Source organism: Taudactylus pleione, unplaced genomic scaffold, assembly GCF_031769625.1.
Source record: "Taudactylus pleione unplaced genomic scaffold, aTauple2 ptg000247l, whole genome shotgun sequence".
Lineage (NCBI taxonomy): Eukaryota > Metazoa > Chordata > Amphibia > Anura > Myobatrachidae > Taudactylus > Taudactylus pleione.
Window position 1 is genome coordinate 499,891 of NW_028284649.1, and position 17,895 is coordinate 517,785.

A 17,895-nucleotide genomic window follows, 5' to 3' on the forward strand; every position below is an offset into this window, starting at 1 on the left:
GAACGTATCGTCTACTGAAGGTATTATACCTATTGTCTATACTGTATTCCTCCATCTCTATGGCTGCATCTGTAAGAACGTATCATCTACTGAAGGTATTATACCTATTGTCTATACTGTATTCCTCCAGCTCTTTGGCTGCGTCTATAAGAACGTATCTACTGAAAGTATTATACCTATTGTCTATACTGTATTCCTCTAGCTCTCTGGCTGCATCTGTAAGAACGTATCATCTACTGAAGGTATTATACCTATTGTCTATACTGTATTCCTCCAGCTCTCTGGCTGCATCTGTAAGAACGTATCATCTACTGAAGGTATTATACCTATTGTCTATACTGTATTCCTCCAGCTCTCTGGCTGCGTCTATAAGAACGTATCGTCTACTGAAGGTATTATACCCATTGTCCATACCAGTGGTTCCCAAACTGTGTGCCGTGGCACCCTGGGGTGCCTCAGGACACTTGCAGGGGTGCCTCAGGTTGGTGGCCCCGCACCAAATCAAATTCTTTATGGTCAATGTAAATACGTGCACAAACAGAAGCACAAACCTGTCCACCACTATATAACCAAACCTAAGGATGACAGGTCAGCACAATTTACATCACTGTACTACTTCCCTACATTTTATTCAGAATTTTCCCACAACAAACTTTTGGCTTAGGGGTGCCATGAAAACAATGCTGTAACTCTAGGGCGCCGTGATTCAAAAAAGTTAGGGAAACACTGGTCTATACTGTATTCCTCATTGTGTTTATTTTCAGTGTTTTTATATTATTTCTTAGGCTTGGGGTCGCTTCCTGGGGGTAGGGCTCACGCCTATGGTTTTCTGATTGGGGAAGTTATGCAAGAAAAAAAAAAGTCTGTAATGATTTTTTTTTTTTTTTTTTAAAGACAATCTCCTCAGCCTATGGCTTCCTTCCTCCTTCCAACAAAGTAAAATAGGACATTAAAAGCTTTTACCCTGGGATCAGAGCATCCCATTTATAATGTCTGCGGGACAGCCAAGTGTACATCATTTATTGTGTCCGCATGGGAGATTTAATACGATCCGCTAGTAATTTATGGGGGCGATTGTTCCCGCTAGATATATATAAATTATGGCTGCCCAGTCAGATCACTGTGCATTTGGCCTTCTTTCAAGCTTTAACCTCGCAAGATTTTTTTAATTTTCGCATGAAAATAATATAATTCCATTTAAGAATTTCCACAAAAAAAAAAAAAAACCCCACTAATCTGCAGACGCGGCACCAACACTAGGAGCTTATTACTAATCATTACTGAAATACAAGCCTCTTTAGTTACAAATAGGAACAATCGTGATTCTGCAAATACCCAATTATTAAAACCAGGACTGAAATACTTCCCTGCTTGATGCATCAGACCATGGGTCAGGTCTGGGAGGACGCTGCAGGCCATTAAACTTAAGAGAACAGCATTCAGCTATGCAACAAGGCATACCTTTAAATAGATCTCTACCAAATGTCTGTGCACACTGGATCAAAATGTATTTACAATTTAATGAGCATACTCAAGGTACATTATGCAATAGTAACTACCAGATCCATTCGGTTAATGTCAATGTTCCTCAACACTTCTCAGAAGAAATAAGAGAAGAGCTAAATATTGGGAAACAGTTTTCATACATTAGCACGTACTCTGCACTTCAGGAGTAGTGTCATCAAAGGGAACCAGGGCACAGAAACACATTATAGAAATTATATTCAACATAGGTTTTGTTTCAGGCTGCGACGGTCACGTTCATCCACACGTCATACCTCCCTGACGTCACCAGGGCGAGCAGATAGCCGTCACATACAACGGAAGCTGGAAGGAAAGAGCATAATACAGTCTGAGGCTCAACTCAAATCAAAATTGAGCGATTACCCAACTGTGGATATCGGTCAAGCCCAATTCCCCATAAGCACCAGGCACTTTGCAGTCTGTAAAATTGGAAGGAAGGTATAGGTGTGCTATATTATAGGTCATCCTGGCCCAAGAGGGGGAGACAGTGGCCAAATCAGGTTGGCTAAAAATGAAAGAATAGAAAACCTGTGTCGCTTGACCATTTTATTTTGTTTAAGTGGAACATGTAAACATGATCCCAGTCTCTGACCGCACATAAGGGACGGAACTACGGCAGCATCCATCCAGGAAGATTTATGGAGGGAAGCCTTCCATGTGTAGGGTCCAAATGGAAACCGGTCAAACCACAAGACTGATACGATAATGAAGGAGCTCAACAGGCGACTACTTAATAAATACAGGAAGACACAACTGAATAATGTGAAGATTGCATCATTGCTAGCTGCCACGTGCTGCTGACTCACTGATTCACCATAATACAGGAGAAAATGAACTTTGTTCTGAGCGTCTCACGCAGGAGGGGACTGTTCTGGTTAAGAAAGTCTGTATTACGCGCACAATGTTTTGTCATAGCGTACCTTCATGTCTACCGTCTAAATTTCCCACTTCTCGGAAGAGAAGCCGCTTTACACAGAGGCTGTAATATACAATTCCCTCCTAACACTAAGAGGGGGGGGGGACGACACTCAGGACCTCATTCAGAGTCGGTCGTGGCGGCCGCACGGCGGTAAGGGAAAAGGGGCCGGATATGCAAATGATGCACTCGCAAGTTGCGTCCTTAAGATCGGATCGTTAGCTGGACGACCAAGGGGAGGATGCGGCCGTAAGACAAAAAATACGCCCCCTTCTCGTACGCATTACACGTTATCACCGGCCATATAAGGATTAATCGAGACCATCGGTAACCATCGGAACTGGTCGTAGAGCTTAAGGTTGACCATACCCTCTCAAGCACTACGATCAGGTCAGTGTACAAACCACCCATGTCACGTGTGCTATGACGCTACTTTGTTAATTATGCAATCCCATAAAACGCTGTTCGCATAATTAGGCACGCCTGCGTTCGGATCTCCACTCCCCCGTTTTCAAGCACCTTCCCCTGTTACCACCCACAAACGCCTCATTCTGTCACTCAAACTAACGACCTGGCTGTGTTCTAGGAGAGAAATTTCTGATCGTAGCAGCTAGTTTGCGCACTGCGAACTTGACGCATGTGCAGTTTAGCGAACATCGGTGGCGTACGACCGTGGGGCCGCAACAACCGACTCAACCGACTCTGAATGAGGTCCTCAAACCCTAGCAATGGGCCGCTAAGCACACTGTGATGTTTGGCTGTGCGCACATTTGTTTTCCCGCGCATCACTATGGGATAAAAGGAAAAATTATCAGTCACTCCTCATGAAGTGCCTATGTCCGACCGCTGCAAAGACACTCCAGTGAGAACAAAAAAGGGGGAGGGGGGGTTCCAATTGTTACATTGCAGCTGTAACTAAACAGGTGCCTGACAGAGCAATTCAATATTTGCTGATTGGGCGCGAGTGCCGTTGGCACCTATTTATTTCTGCTTGCACCCTTCTGAGGTGGTGAGCAAAAATTTACAAAATGTATGTCTTTTGGGTGCCCAATATAATAGACAGTTTCAGCTGCTTTGTGTGGCTAAACCCGGTGCATTTGGGCGTGACAAGTAATGGGCTCCCACGGCAGTCGTGCCTGTCGGCATAACATTTCCATACCAACCAATGGGCGCCCACAAACAATTGAATCACCATCTCGGGGGAGGGGGGGGATGTGATTAGTTTTCACCCCCGGCTGATAGTGCCGGGCGCCGGACAGAGCAATTCAATTGTTGCGCCATTAGGATGCGAACAGCCGCCGGTATCTCTGCTCACCCCATCCTGAACAGGTGAGCAGAAATGTGAGATAAATCCTGGTTTTGGCCGCCCTAATCTGTACTTTAGACGTTTTACGCGGCTAAACCTGGTCTACTTACCCACGACCAAAACAATTGAATTTCAACATTGAATTGCCCATTAATTACCGCAATGTAAAAAACTATTGAATAGACCCCAAGGAATTCCAACCACCCTGGATATGCTAAGGGTGCGATTCAATTGTTTTATAAGGTGCCCAAACTAATGGCACCCAATGGAGCAATTCAATTGGGCTGCTTGTATACAAACGCACCGGGAATTATTTACGAACCACCAAAGTACATTGACCAATAAGAAGCACTACTACTTCCAGAACTTTGATAATACCCCACCCCCCCGAGAATCAATACATTCCTTGAAACAGTTACACACACACACAGAACCTTTGCAAAAATCCCATTAGAAATAAAGTTGTGTAGTTACTATGGGCAACGCCACCGCTCTTCTCACCAGTTTATAAACCTCCCTCAATGCACTCAAAAGCACCAAACGGACTTGAATTGCAGCTAAAATTAACAAAGGGCTTCTCAAACCAAGATATAAAACCGATAAAGGACATCTGACGGGAAAGCGGCAAAGCAGACGCTCTGGAAGGCAATTACTGAATACTTGTCTTTTATGTTATATCAAATATTTGGAGGAAAAAAAAAAAACTAACATGCAACGTAAAACAGATACAATCACCTAAAACAACTCAATAGGGAGCCCATATCCTGATGTACAATCCTACATAGCAATAACGTTGGAATCACAGTCGAGATCAGGATCCAATCCACTGTACATGAGTGGGCTATGAAGGACTGCAGGCTTAAATACAGGGGTCCTATAGGTTAACTACTAACAAGCCACAGATAAAGCAGTTGACTGGAAACACTGGTCTGCTGAGGCATCCACATGGTACTAAGCCGATGTAGGACATTAAATACAACGTGATGTGCCATTCCGGAACGGCACCTAACAAGCTTTAACCCTCGAAGAGTAGAGATGCGAAAACTTGCAATGTTGGCGGTACCTTAACTGTTTGATGTGTACGCATATGAGAATCGTGGCAATGCTTGGCGGCACATCTCCAGTAAATGCATTGAGATATTATCAGATATCATCCAAAATGTTTCTAGCTCCGCATACCAGGTACTATGCAATCTATATACAACTTGCACAGGAGTGGACAGCCTGGAAGGCACGCGGCCTGGCTCATCTTCAAGGTTGCAGCATAGGCCCAGATATGCAACAATGCGAGCACATTATATTTGCGATGGGAAATCTTATTGGATCATGTTGATAAACCAAGAACAACCAAGTATGAAGACTGCCATCCATGCGGTCCTTGGTCATAGTCATGAAGGACTCTCTACCAACGATAACCCAAATCTGCACAGCCTGGGATTCATCTGAAGTACCGCTACCCCCATCCGTCCAACAAGTACAAACCCACCCAGCTATTCATGGTCTACGAACCCCAGGACAGTCCTACAACGTCTGCCAGAATGACACAGTATTCCCACATGCTGCACAATCCGAGATATTGCTCTTTCAGCCTTATAATTATAAGCAAACTGGACAAAATACCACTGCATCACCACTAGAAGAAGCTGGCTCTTCAGACACCAAGCATCATTTACATGAGCCACTTCCACCATCATCCACATTTGTTTCACTTCATCTATGTGTTAATCGTTCTTCCTCGCCATCACTTACTGGAAAGGCGGCTTGCTAAGGTCTATTTAGAGCCATAAGCGATATAGTACTTGGGTTGTGCAATGGCTGAGGCCACAACACAGTTTCAGATCACTAAACACATTATTGCGTAGATCAGAGAGAAGCCTGGACTTTGACAAGAACAAGTTACTGGATGCAGTGGTATAAAACGGGCTCCTAAAGTATGTGTGTGATGCATCTTAATGTTAGCTCAGCTCACAGAGTGGCTGCGTCACAGTGATGGTGTTGGGTTATTTAAATTGGAAACATGGCTGCCTCCGCTGAACGTAGGTCTCTCTGATGGACTTGGAGTTTAAGATTTACTGCACCTATTTCCTCCTAATATCAGTGGGGAAATCTTGCCATGAGTCACACCCCAGTAATGTGAAACCAATAACATTTCACAGTTCCACCATGGAGACTGGTGTGTAAACTAAATAGTCCAGCACAGGTCCCAGTAACATATTTAGGTGAGAACGAATGTGAAAGTAAAATGGAAAATTATTGTTATGTTACAGGACGGAAACGTCCCATCTGCCTCCAATTGTCAGAGCTGTTCCTCTGAATACAACCTCACCGAACACACGCCATAGATAAAAGTCCTTAAACAGATATGTGCTCACTATTCCCACCTGCATGATAGTGGGTGAACCATGGTCTGATAATGCAAGGTCATGTATAAACATGCCCATATGGACAGGGCAATACCATAATTTCCCAAAGCAGTAAACCTGAAGTGTCCAGTTAGAGGGACACCAGCTTTCTTAACAGGTTGGGTACGTTATCCGGTATGCAGTTGGGAAGCCGGCGGACGTAATCCCGACAGCCGGCTTCCCGACTGTCATATCTCAGCGAGGGTTAAATGACAGGCGTCTAGATCTAGACGCCTGTCATTTTACCGACGCCGGGAGACCGGCATCCCGATCTAAGGGATGCTGGGCGCGGATAGCCGGGGGGGGGGGGGGGGTTAGGTACCCCCCGGGAGGTTAGGCTAGGGGGAGGGAGGGTTAGGCACCCCCCCCCCGGGGGACTTAGGTTTAGGCGGCAGGGAAGGGGGAAGGTTAGGGTTAGGGGGTTAGAATTAGGTTAGTATACACTTACCTTCGACAATCGGGATTTCCTCCTCTGCTGGCCTCCTGCTGTCGGGACTCCAACTGCCGGGCAGGGGTCCGGCGGTAAATCATACAGATTCCCGTTATCCCGGCGGTCAGAATACAGATAGCAACATCGTGACAGAATGTAAGTAAATGTAGGTCAATTGGCTTCTGATAAAAATTAACACTAATGTATGTATGTATGTATGTCTATGTGATAGGGACTATAGATTGTAAGCTCCACCGGTTAAGGGACTGATGTGAAAATGACTGAAATATTCTCTGTCAAGCGCTGCGTAACTTATGCACTTTATAAATAACACAGTAAATGAAGCCTTTTAAATTGAAGTCCTTCGGTGTAAAAGGCAATTCTGAGAGCAGATGACCACCATCTTCCTCCACTGATCGGATTATTTCTGCACTGTTGCGCTTCAGACGAAAGAGCGCAACGAATAGAACTATAATACACATAGCACTGGCGATCGTGTATCCAGAAGGGTTAAATGTTGTCTCTACTGCCCAAAAACCCCAAGACTGTATTATATGAGGAATCATGTGGCTAAATCAGCTGCTTGAGTCACAAGGGAGGGGACAGCACGTGTGAACAAAGAGCCTGTAATATAGAACGTACAAATCTTCGCACACATCCAGGGAAACCCTACAGCACATCATATTATGGCAGGGTGAAAATAGCCACGGTTCCTATAGGAGTACATAACGGACTGCGTGATTTATTATTAACTGAGCTGCCTTTGTCTGACGAGATCTTCGCTCCCTACAAAACAAAAGCAGAGGAAATCGCTGCACCAGCGATACGTAAATCTATGGCTGCTTCCACGTCTCCTACGCTGCTGCTGCTCCTCTTATGGCAGGCAGACTATTTCCCAGAATGCTATGGACAGTAGCAAACCGGATCTTATCTGGCGTTTCTCACAATGGACCTCATAACGGCTTGTGAATCCACATGCGAGCCTCTCGGGAGGGACGGTGTATACTAGTCTAACATATGTCACGCCTATTACAATGAATTGGGGCGCACAGCACACTGAAATTCAATCACTTTAGGTAATTAGACTCCGACGTTCACAATGATAACTACTGCCTGGCATCCAGATCTTGTAGTGCATAATTATCAATAGTGTAATGAATCCCAAAACAAACAGAGCCACGGAGCGCCTGAGTCACAGGTTCCTAAAATCCACCATTACAGTCCAAATTTAAGGATGCTTGAGCACAGGTGACTTAATTAGTAACCTCAGTCAATTTGGTTTAACCATCTGGACTCAAGCAGGGATATTCTTAAAACCTCTAGCCTGAGTGATCTATAGTACATCGCAAATTCCACTCTTCAACCGCACCTTGGGAAACCACCTATGAGACAGCAAAAATAGAGCTCTGCCTGCAAAGATCAGGAATGTGCATTTCCTTTCTAGTCTTTAGTAGGGAGAGTTACCTATGGTTCTTACGCACCAAAGTGCGTCTAATAATAGAATATGCAATAAGACAAACGATTCAATTCAGCGCGATGTAAATAGCGCCGAGAGATAGCTCCCGGAGCTATTCAATTCATCGCGCTGTTAGGTCGGGGAAGGCTCGTTATCGCGCCTTGAACAGGGTGTTTAGGCGCGATAACGGGCATTCCCCGACCTAACTTCCCGGCGCGAGGCTGTTTTCCCGGCGCTAAGGGCAGAAAACAGCCTCGCGCCGGGACTTTTGTCGGATTTCTTCTCTCATCCCCGGAGGGATGAGAGAAGAAATCATTAGTCGGACTTGTCAGCGCGGTGTATTGAATAGCTCCGGGAGCTAACTCCCGGAGCTATTTACATCGCGCTGAATAGAATCGAGCCCATAAGACTCATCTGATTTTAGCAAATGCAACTTATAGGGACAAAAAACACACACAATAATGCATTAGTACACAAAGCTTTGATCTCATCACAGCATGATAGCTCTCACGTGCCCGACTTCTGACAGACTTCACTACGGCAGACATAATGCCCCTCTGAGACCGTGACTGCAAGGCGATACCGCCCCTGGTCACTCGCGCTACAATGGTGCTGGCCTCTAAGAGGGGAATTCAATTGGGTTTTTGTGCTCTACCGGTTAAAGTGATAGGGCAACATTCAATTGTTTCAGACGACCATTACTTTTTGCACATGTCACGCCTAAATGCACTGGGTTTAGACAGGGTGCAATAAAACAAATTAATTGCCCCCTATCTCCCCGGGAGGTCAGGGTGCGATCTTCTATTGTTTTTGGGCGCACATGAATGTCGCACCCAAATAGACAGGGTTTAGCCGCGTAAAGTGGCTAAACCCGTCTAGAGTCCTGCTTTGGGCGGCCAAACTCCCGTTTAGGCGCCCAAAGTACCGACTTATCGCACATTCCCGCTTGTCTGCCAAGAGGCTGCGAGCACAAATCTGTGCTACAGCAGCTGTAATCGCTTGAATTGCTCTGTTGGGACAAGCCACCAAAACTGCAGTTTGAGTGGCCAAAAGCTGGACTTTTCTGCTCACCACTTCAGGAGTGCGTAAGCAGAAATAATGGGCGCCCACAATACTCCTGCAAAATAATTGAACAGCTCTGTCAGACGCCCAATTGAATTCCCTGCTAAATTCAAACCAGGACAGGGGCCAACATAAATCACACCCACCAACATTAAAGGACATAAAGCCGGAACCCCGCCACCACCATATTTTATTGAAGTGATAACAGTGTAACAATGCAGTGTTCTCCCCAGAAATTTTTTCCAGCCGGTTGGCATCCAAAAGTAGCCGGGTGGGGGCCTTCGCAATTGTGTGCGCGCCGGGAAAAGGGGCATCTCCCTTACCAATCCAGCCCGACAGGTCTCAGGCTGCTTCCCCACTGGCTCTCAGTCAAGAGTGCCCATTATACAGTGCCCCCTGTATTTGTGCCCATTATACAGTACCCCCTGTAGTTTTCCCCTTTATGCATTGCCCCTGTAGTTTTACTTTGCCCTTATGCATTGCCCCCTGGCTGAAGTAGTGCCCCTATGTAGTGCCCCCAGACTGGTCCCTTATGTAGTGCCCCCAAGTTTAATAGTATCCCCAGGCTTTAATAGTGCCCCCAGGCTGGCCCTTTATGCAGTAGCCCCAGGTGAACCCTTATGCAGTGCCCCCAAGTTTAATAGTGTCCCTTATGCAGTATCCCCAGGCTTTAATAGTGCCCCCAGACTGGTCCTGGCCCCAGCCCAGCACTTAACTTTACTTGCTGGCCGCTGCCTCGCGCTGGCTGGATCTAACTAGATCCAACAGGCGCGCGGGGCAGGCTCCTCACGTCGCAGGTGACGTCATGATGTCACCCGCACAGTGCATCACTGGGAACGCTTGCCTTTGAAGCGATCAGAGACTTCTTTAGTCTCCGGTCACTTCAGAGGCCAACATTCCACAGCGGGGGATGGCGGGGAAAAGTGCCGGGCGGCAGGCTATTTCTGCCGGGCGATGCGCCTGCAGAAAACAGCCTGGGGAGAACTCTGCAATGTAACCATAAACAGTATTATTCTACAGAATACACATACGACACTTGTTTCAATAATGCAAACGTTCTATCTGTTCCTCCAATTTAAAAAAAAAAAAAAAAAAACCCTCAAACCTGAGCACAACTATATACAAAAAGCTACTCTAAAATCTATAATCATAAAAGCACTAAGATTCATAACAAGCTAAATAAATAAAAAAAAATAAAAAAAAGTTAGTTAGTTCCCAGGATACAGGACATGGACATAAGGGCTGGGGAGGGGGAAGTGACAAATACTCAGGAGGTGCGATCTAATTTATCCAAATTGCCATGAAGTGTCGGGTGAAGCCACATCACAACTAGTATCATTGCGAACGGACAGTAAAGTGCGCGGCGGTGTCCGCCATCGCAGCGCTCTGAACTGTATTTCCAACAAATTAATGCTAAGCATGGAGAGACCAAAAACAGGCAGCAACTGTCATGAGGAATGTTATTATACCGCAGCAATTATCAAGACATAAATAAGCCAGCTATAATGATCAACTTGTCATGTGTCAGCATTGCACAATGTGAGCACTGCCCGGATGTGTGTCATACGCTATCTGTTCTGACTGCCCCCGTCAAATCTCAATCATTAATTCATTGTTCCCATCCGGGTTACACACAACTCAATGTCGGTGCGTAAAGGGAAGAGTTTGCATAAAGCTGTCTCTGCCCACCAGACCAGTGACGAGGGCAGTCCTGAGAGAATGTTCTACCTCTCTCATTAAAACATTTGTGAACTATTTACCTAGAATAAAATCAGTCGAACGTCTTTGGGGATATTGTGTCACAGCCTAAGGTCTAACACACAGGGCTCCTCTGGGCCTGAGCAGGCTGTGGCCACCAGACAAAGTGAAACAACAACGCCAGTCCTTGTGCTTCTAGGAACCACTGCCTACTGTCATCATAATATGAATTAGTAACACAGAGGACACATGTAAAAGATGCATTACGTTCCCTGTTCTTCCCCTTAAGGTAGTTTATGGTGAAACGGTTATCCCTAAATAAAAAAAAATATACGTAGTTTACACAAACACGTGACTAAATCAAACACTATAAGCGCAAGATTACAGTATTGCCAGAAAAGGGAAGCTTGGAGATAGATGGGGGCAGGGGGATGGGAGATCACAGAAAAACCTGGAGAGCGCAGTGAGAGAATAAAAGCATTATAGTGAGTAATAAACGTATAACAACTGTAATCTCTCAATGAACAACATATGAAAATTCTATAACGAAATTGAAAGCTACGAAGGCAAACTTGTGTCTGTGCTCAGATGAAACAAAAACCTTTTCTAAGAAATGTACAGACGTGGCAATGGCACCAGGAGAGTCTGCTGCTGTCACAGTGTATGGGCAACAATAGAGGAGCAGGGACAATGGTGCAAATTAGACTGGGGAGGGAACCCGTCACGGAACAATTGCAGTGATGTAATAATAGATCAATCAGAGCCGCCAGTCTAACATGTCAATAATACATTTACACCTAATTACAGACTTATTATTGTTTAGCAAAACAACATGTCAGTGTTGCAATGCTGACATTTTTGACATTGCAACAATATTCACCGTACATGGGGCCTCATTTACTAACGAGTTTTATCACCAAAACAAGTGATGTCACTGTGTATGATAATGGTCCTCCAGCCAATCAGCTCCCAACTGTTAGAACAATGCCAGTTGGGAGCCGATTGATAAATGGTGCTCCAGCCAATCAGCTCCCAACTGTCATTGTTCTAACAGTTGGGAGCTGATTGGCTGGAGCACCATTTATCATACACAGTGAAATGTATCACTCGTTTTGGTGATAAAACTCGTTAGTAAATGGGGGTCATGTTGCATTTAAACGAACTGATGATCGATCTGCATTTTAGGTTTTCAACTCAAAGTTCATGTAAACCGATTATTTTACATGACAGCACAAATAGGTTTGCGTTTTGCATATGCGAGGGCATAAGAGCACTAAAAACCAAATCGATTGCAAAGACAGGGATGTATGTTAATGACAGTGCAGCCTTGAAATAATAACATTTAAAATAAAGATTTGTGGATCTTAGGAGATGAAGGGGACACTGGAAGTGAGAGGGGAGACAGAATGGGGGGATTGCCACAAACAGAGGAAAGTATACACCTGTCCAGATCCAATAAAAAGGGCATGTGGATGTACATGGATATATTAATTATAACTGAGTCTTAAGCAAATTGGAAGGATTGTGCAGCTGAATAGGATTAGCAGAGTCCATGGATGAGATTTAAATATATGTTTATGGAATGGGTTACCCTAAGCAAATTATTGCGCGAAACATGGGAAAAAGTGACTGAAGCAGAGGAGGCAATTTAAACATTAGGACAGAACAGTGAACAGGACTCTGAAGCAAAGGGTTCTGGGAAAACCAACAAAAGAATAGGCCATGAACTACGATTAGGTGAAGACAATGAGCAATATTGATAAAGGGATATAGCAGGACACAGGGATGTTTTAATAACAAAAACTATTATGTTATTGTAAATGTAACAAGGAATTATTGGCACCTACACCTCCAATGGCTCCATCTGTACCACACAAGTTTCACATTGCGACTGGGCAGCTGCGTTTGGGGCAGATAATAGCAATTTATACTGTATATAGGACATGGTTCAAAGAGAGGGGAGATATGATGACCTAACGGTATACTGGGTATTTGGCGTAGAAAAGATGATCTGGTCAGCACGAGGGGAGTATGCAGACATGTGGTTACAGTGAGGTATTTGGGTCAGATTAGTAGGGAGCAGGATAGCAGGTTATAATATAAGGTGTAAGTGGGGAATTTGGGGCAGATAGAAGTAGGATATGGTACAGAGGGGTTTATGATTATCCAGGGATAGTGTGTGTAATTTAGGGCAGAAAACAGGAGAAAGGTACAGAATGAATATTATGACATAGGGGTAAAGCAAAGTATTTGGTGCATATAGTAGGATAAGTTAGAGGGTGGGGGTATGACAACACAGGGGTAAGGTGGTGTATTTGGGGTAGAGGGAACATAACGACACAGGGGTAAGGTGGTGTATTTGGGGTAGAGGGAACATAACGACACAGGGGTAAGGTGGTGTATTTGGGGTAGAGGGAACATAACGACACAGGGGTAAGGTGGTGTATTTGGGGTAGAGGGAACATAACGACACAGGGGTAAGGTGGTGTATTTGGGGTAGAGGGAACATAACGACACAGGGGTAAGGTGGTGTATTTGGGGTAGAGGGAACATAACGACACAGGGGTAAGGTGGTGTATTTGGGGTAGAGGGAACATAACGACGCAGGGGTAAGGTGGTGTATTTGGGGTAGAGGGAACATAACGACACAGGGGTAAGGTGGTGTATTTGGGGTAGAGGGAACATAACAACACGGGGTAAGGTGGTGTATTTGGGGTAGAGGGAACATAACGACACAGGGGTAAGGTGGTGTATTTGGGGTAGAGGGAACATAATGACACAGGGGTAAGGTGGTGTATTTGGGGTAGAGGGAACATAATGACAGGGGTAAGGTGGTGTATTTGGGGTAGAGGGAACATAACGACACAGGGGTAAGGTGGTGTATTTGGGGTAGAGGGAACATAACGACACAGGGGTAAGGTGGTGTATTTGGGGTAGAGGGAACATAACGACACAGGGGTAAGGTGGTGTATTTGGGGTAGAGGGAACATAACGACACAGGGGTAAGGTGGTGTATTTGGGGGTAGAGGGAACATAACGACACAGGGGTAAGGTGGTGTATTTGGGGCTAGAGGGAACATAACGACACAGGGGTAAGGTGGTGTATTTGGGGTAGAGGGAACATAACGACACAGGGGTAAGGTTGGTGTATTTGGGGTAGAGGGAACATAATGACACAGGGGTAAGGTGGTGTATTTGGGGTAGAGGGAACATAACGACACAGGGGTAAGGTGGTGTATTTGGGGTAGAGGGAACATAACGACACAGGGGTAAGGTGGTGTATTTGGGGTAGAGGGAACATAACGACGCAGGGGTAAGGTGGTGTATTTGGGGTAGAGGGAACATAATGAGACAGGGGTAAGGTGGGGTATGGGATACAGGGTGGGGACACTGGACAGGGCGGGGATACCACAAACAAATCACTGGCAGAACACCGACAGATAACGGTAAGACACTGGAAACGCTGCGGTCATGACCAGGACACCTATCACGGAGGGATACCGGCAGGATGTCCCGGGGGTCTTCCCGTACCGGGCCGCGCTGCTGACGAGGCCTCCCCCCAGGGTGCTATGATTGGGACGATCCACTCCCAAGACCCACAGGCCTCCCTTACCAGCGATGAGTGGATGCCGAGCGTCTGTTCGTGTCCCCGGGCCGGTGTCGTTGTCCGCCGGGCCCTCTGCTGCTCTCCGCTTCCTCCGCCGCTGCCAGCCCTTCTCTCCACAGCGGAAGTCAGCAGCAGTCACGGGGCTGCTGACGTCACCGCGCGTTTCTGCGCGCTGATTGGCGAGCTGGTGGAGGCGGCAACAGCCGTGCGTCATGTGACGTGCTGTGTCATTGTCTAGTCGCCATCTTACCTGGGGCAAAGTGAAGGGAGCTGGGAGTTGTCATGTTATCCATTTTCTTAGAGTAAAATAATATCTTCTCGGTAAACATAGTTATCTTCCCACGTCCCACCTAGGGCATGTTTCAGGGCATAGGTGTAATACGTCTCCCCTCACTGACAGTGATATCTTTGCCATTTATTGTACACAAGTTTGAAAAAAGCATGAACATGTGTATAGGATAGCTCTACATAAATAATGCTTAGGAAGTCTGTGGTCTTTCCCATAGCAACCGTTCAGATGCTACCTATCCTTTGTGTAATGTGATTTATGAAATAAATGCAAATAACGGACTGAATGCCGTCAGCGACACCATGGTTTTCATACATGTCGATCGTCTTGTTTACACATGAGAAATCTGGACAAAATAAGCCCCTCCCCATTCTGCCCTAAAGGTCCACTTTTGTGGAAACCCCACCCAGTTGAGTCCCTTAAATAGGGATAGTTGGGAGGTATGACACGGTTCCGTCACTCACTTTCCCCTTCTTTTAAAGTGCATTCTATCCGGGTATCCAACCCTTCCTTGCTGTGTGTTGCTGGGATCTATTGCCCCCCTGGATCACCCCTGCAAATCTTTTTACATTTCATACCCAGGCTTTCCTCATAGTTGCCCAGTCTCCCACAATGTTTGGCAGACTCCGGAAATGAAGACAAGTTGCCTCCCACCCACTACCTTCAGCCAGGGGCTAGGCCATGATGAAACAAAACAGGTCACCATGACACCCACACTTGCCATTTGGATCATAGGCACCACTGTCTCTGACATTCTGAGTTGATGATCCAAATGCTTGTTCTCGTTCCAAATTACACTCTCAACGCTCCTCACTTGGCCACTCCCTGTGGACGACACTCCCCATTGGACTGGGATGGCCACTGCTTCGCTCTTGTTTCTTTACAAAATTAGTTTTATTTCTGATTTCTTTAAGACTCCTTCCCCTGACCGTTACCTGCCCTGATCGCCTGCAATCTGCCCTGCATCACTATAAGTATAACCTCTTTTCAATCTAAGCTCATCCAATCATATTCGTATTTAAGACTACAAAAAGGTCTTTAGTTATTTGATCACTGAGGACTCCTTCTCCTCCCTTATTCTCCTTGACCTTTGTGCTGCATTAGACTGCATCAATTAATCTTTTCTGATACAAGCACTGCATTCCCTGGGTCTTCACCTTTGCTATCAAGCAGCTCCTTCAGTGTCATTTCTGTGGCTTTACCTCCCCTCCACTTCTTTAGCCCTCCACATTTCTTTATACCACTTCTGTTAGAAAATGAATAACCTCCTTTGGGTTTTAGGACCTCATTCAGAGGCGATCGCAAGAAGCGATCGCTCTCTCTGAATGAGGGCGGCTGCTTCTAGTTTTTTGGTGCGGCCTCCTGGTCGCAAGCTAAGCCGTGGGTTACCACCCACAGCTTAGCTAGCAACCAGGGTGATGGTCGCGATGGTCATCACCATCGCGACCATCGGGACTTGCGAGCAGACCCTAAGGTTGGGTCTGGGCACTCGCAAGCCCCAGGGAGCTTTCTGCTCTGATAGAGCAGGAAGCTCCCCACTGACATCACTGATGATGTCAGTACGGCCGCCCACAAAACGGTAGGCGTTCCTAAAGGAACGCCTCCGTTTTGGAAACCACCCCCCCGGCCCGCTTACAAAAAGGGGCGAGCTGTCGATCAACATCGACAGCCGCCCCTTTTGTAGCGAGCTCCGGAGCGACAGAGTTTCTCTGTCGCTCCGGGGCTTGTGCACGCGCAGTGCGGCTGCTGCGCGTGTGCAGGGTCACCCATCGACCCGGTTGCAAGCACATCAGTGCTTGCGACCGGGTCTGAATGACCCCCTTAGTATCATCTGTATGCGTTTGACTCCCAAATGTATCTATTCTCTTTAGATTTCTTACTATCTGTGTTGACTGAATGTCTTTTTTCCATTTCATATTGAGATATAAAAGGAGGTTCTCCAGAATATGCACATATCCTCAGGGCCGCTGAGAGCTGCACTGAGCCCCGGGGAAGGGGGCGTGACCTAATCGCGGGAGGCGTGGCCACACTGCTTTAGGATTTAAAAATTGTAGTGTAAAGGTGCGTACACACTAGACGATGTGCAAGCGATGCGATGTCGTGAATGATATCCCTTGAACTCTTCACGGCACTCCAGGACACGATATGGTGCTAAAATTGTCCAATCTGACCAACGATCTATCGTGCATCCTTAACGATTTCCAGTGCAACGTGTACGAGATTGGCAGATCTTGCCCGCCGTAGGTATGATATGAAGATACTATGGACGATCCGCGGCTGCACACATCGGCATTGTTATCAGCGGACACTCACGATTTGCACATATTTTGCACAATTTGTCGTTCCGATGCGTTGAAATCGGGGCAGATCGTGCAAAATATCGTCTAGTGTGTACGCACCTTAAGACTAAAGCTGTGCAGTCTTTGTGGGCTACATGCAAAAGCAGCCAATATTACCTGCAGGCAAAAAAAAGTAATTGTATTGCACCCCTTGTATCGCAACATGGTTTGTCCAGGTGCAAATTTACTTGCATTTTATAGCTTTGCTCCCAATTCACAGTTAGGCTTATAATCTCCTGCATTGTCTATTGCAGGGGTGGGGAACCTTATTTCTGCTGAGGGCCATTTTGATATACATAACATTATTTGTGGGCCTGGTGCAGGCCACGCTCCCTCCATGTGATGTCACACGGGACGGGGCCACAATTGCCGGTGATTACAGCAATGTCCAGTGTATCCTGAGGATGCTCCGGGGAGCTGTAAGGGCAGCGGTGTGACCGTCTAAAGCATCCTAAGGACGCTACTGGCGGTACTGCTGCATAGATTCTGGCTGCAGGGTGCCATTCTAGGCACCCTGCTAGACATATGAGGCTAGCAGAGAAAAGCCCCGAGGACCAGACCAAATGATTCCAAGGGCCTTATACTCAGGTTTGCCGACTTTCTGGCTGCCCCTTCCGGGATGGAGCAGCCAGATCGGCATGACAGGGGGCGTGGCCATCATGAGGAGGCGCGGTCGCTGTGTATTTGGGGGTGGAGCTGGGGGCGGGGCCACACAATCACATCATTTTGGCCCTGCCCCCCCTACACAATGCCGATATTACAGGCATTGTGAAGCAGGGGGCGGAGCCAAAATGACGCGATTCAGCGTGAATCGCGTCACCGCCCCCCCCTGCTGCGGGGTTTCTAAGGTAAATGCGGGGGTGATA

General features: G+C 46.5%; 1 protein-coding gene across 1 annotated transcript in view; it reads right to left on the bottom strand.

Moving 5' to 3' along the window:
• Positions 1–14,547, bottom strand: part of RAB7A (RAB7A, member RAS oncogene family) — a 36,490-nt gene extending 21,943 nt beyond the window's left edge. The window contains exon 1 of the mRNA XM_088479835.1: positions 14,408–14,547. The gene's annotated coding sequence lies outside the window, so the exon portion shown is untranslated. The remainder of the gene's footprint in view (positions 1–14,407) is intronic.
• Positions 14,548–17,895: the final 3,348 nt, after the last annotated feature.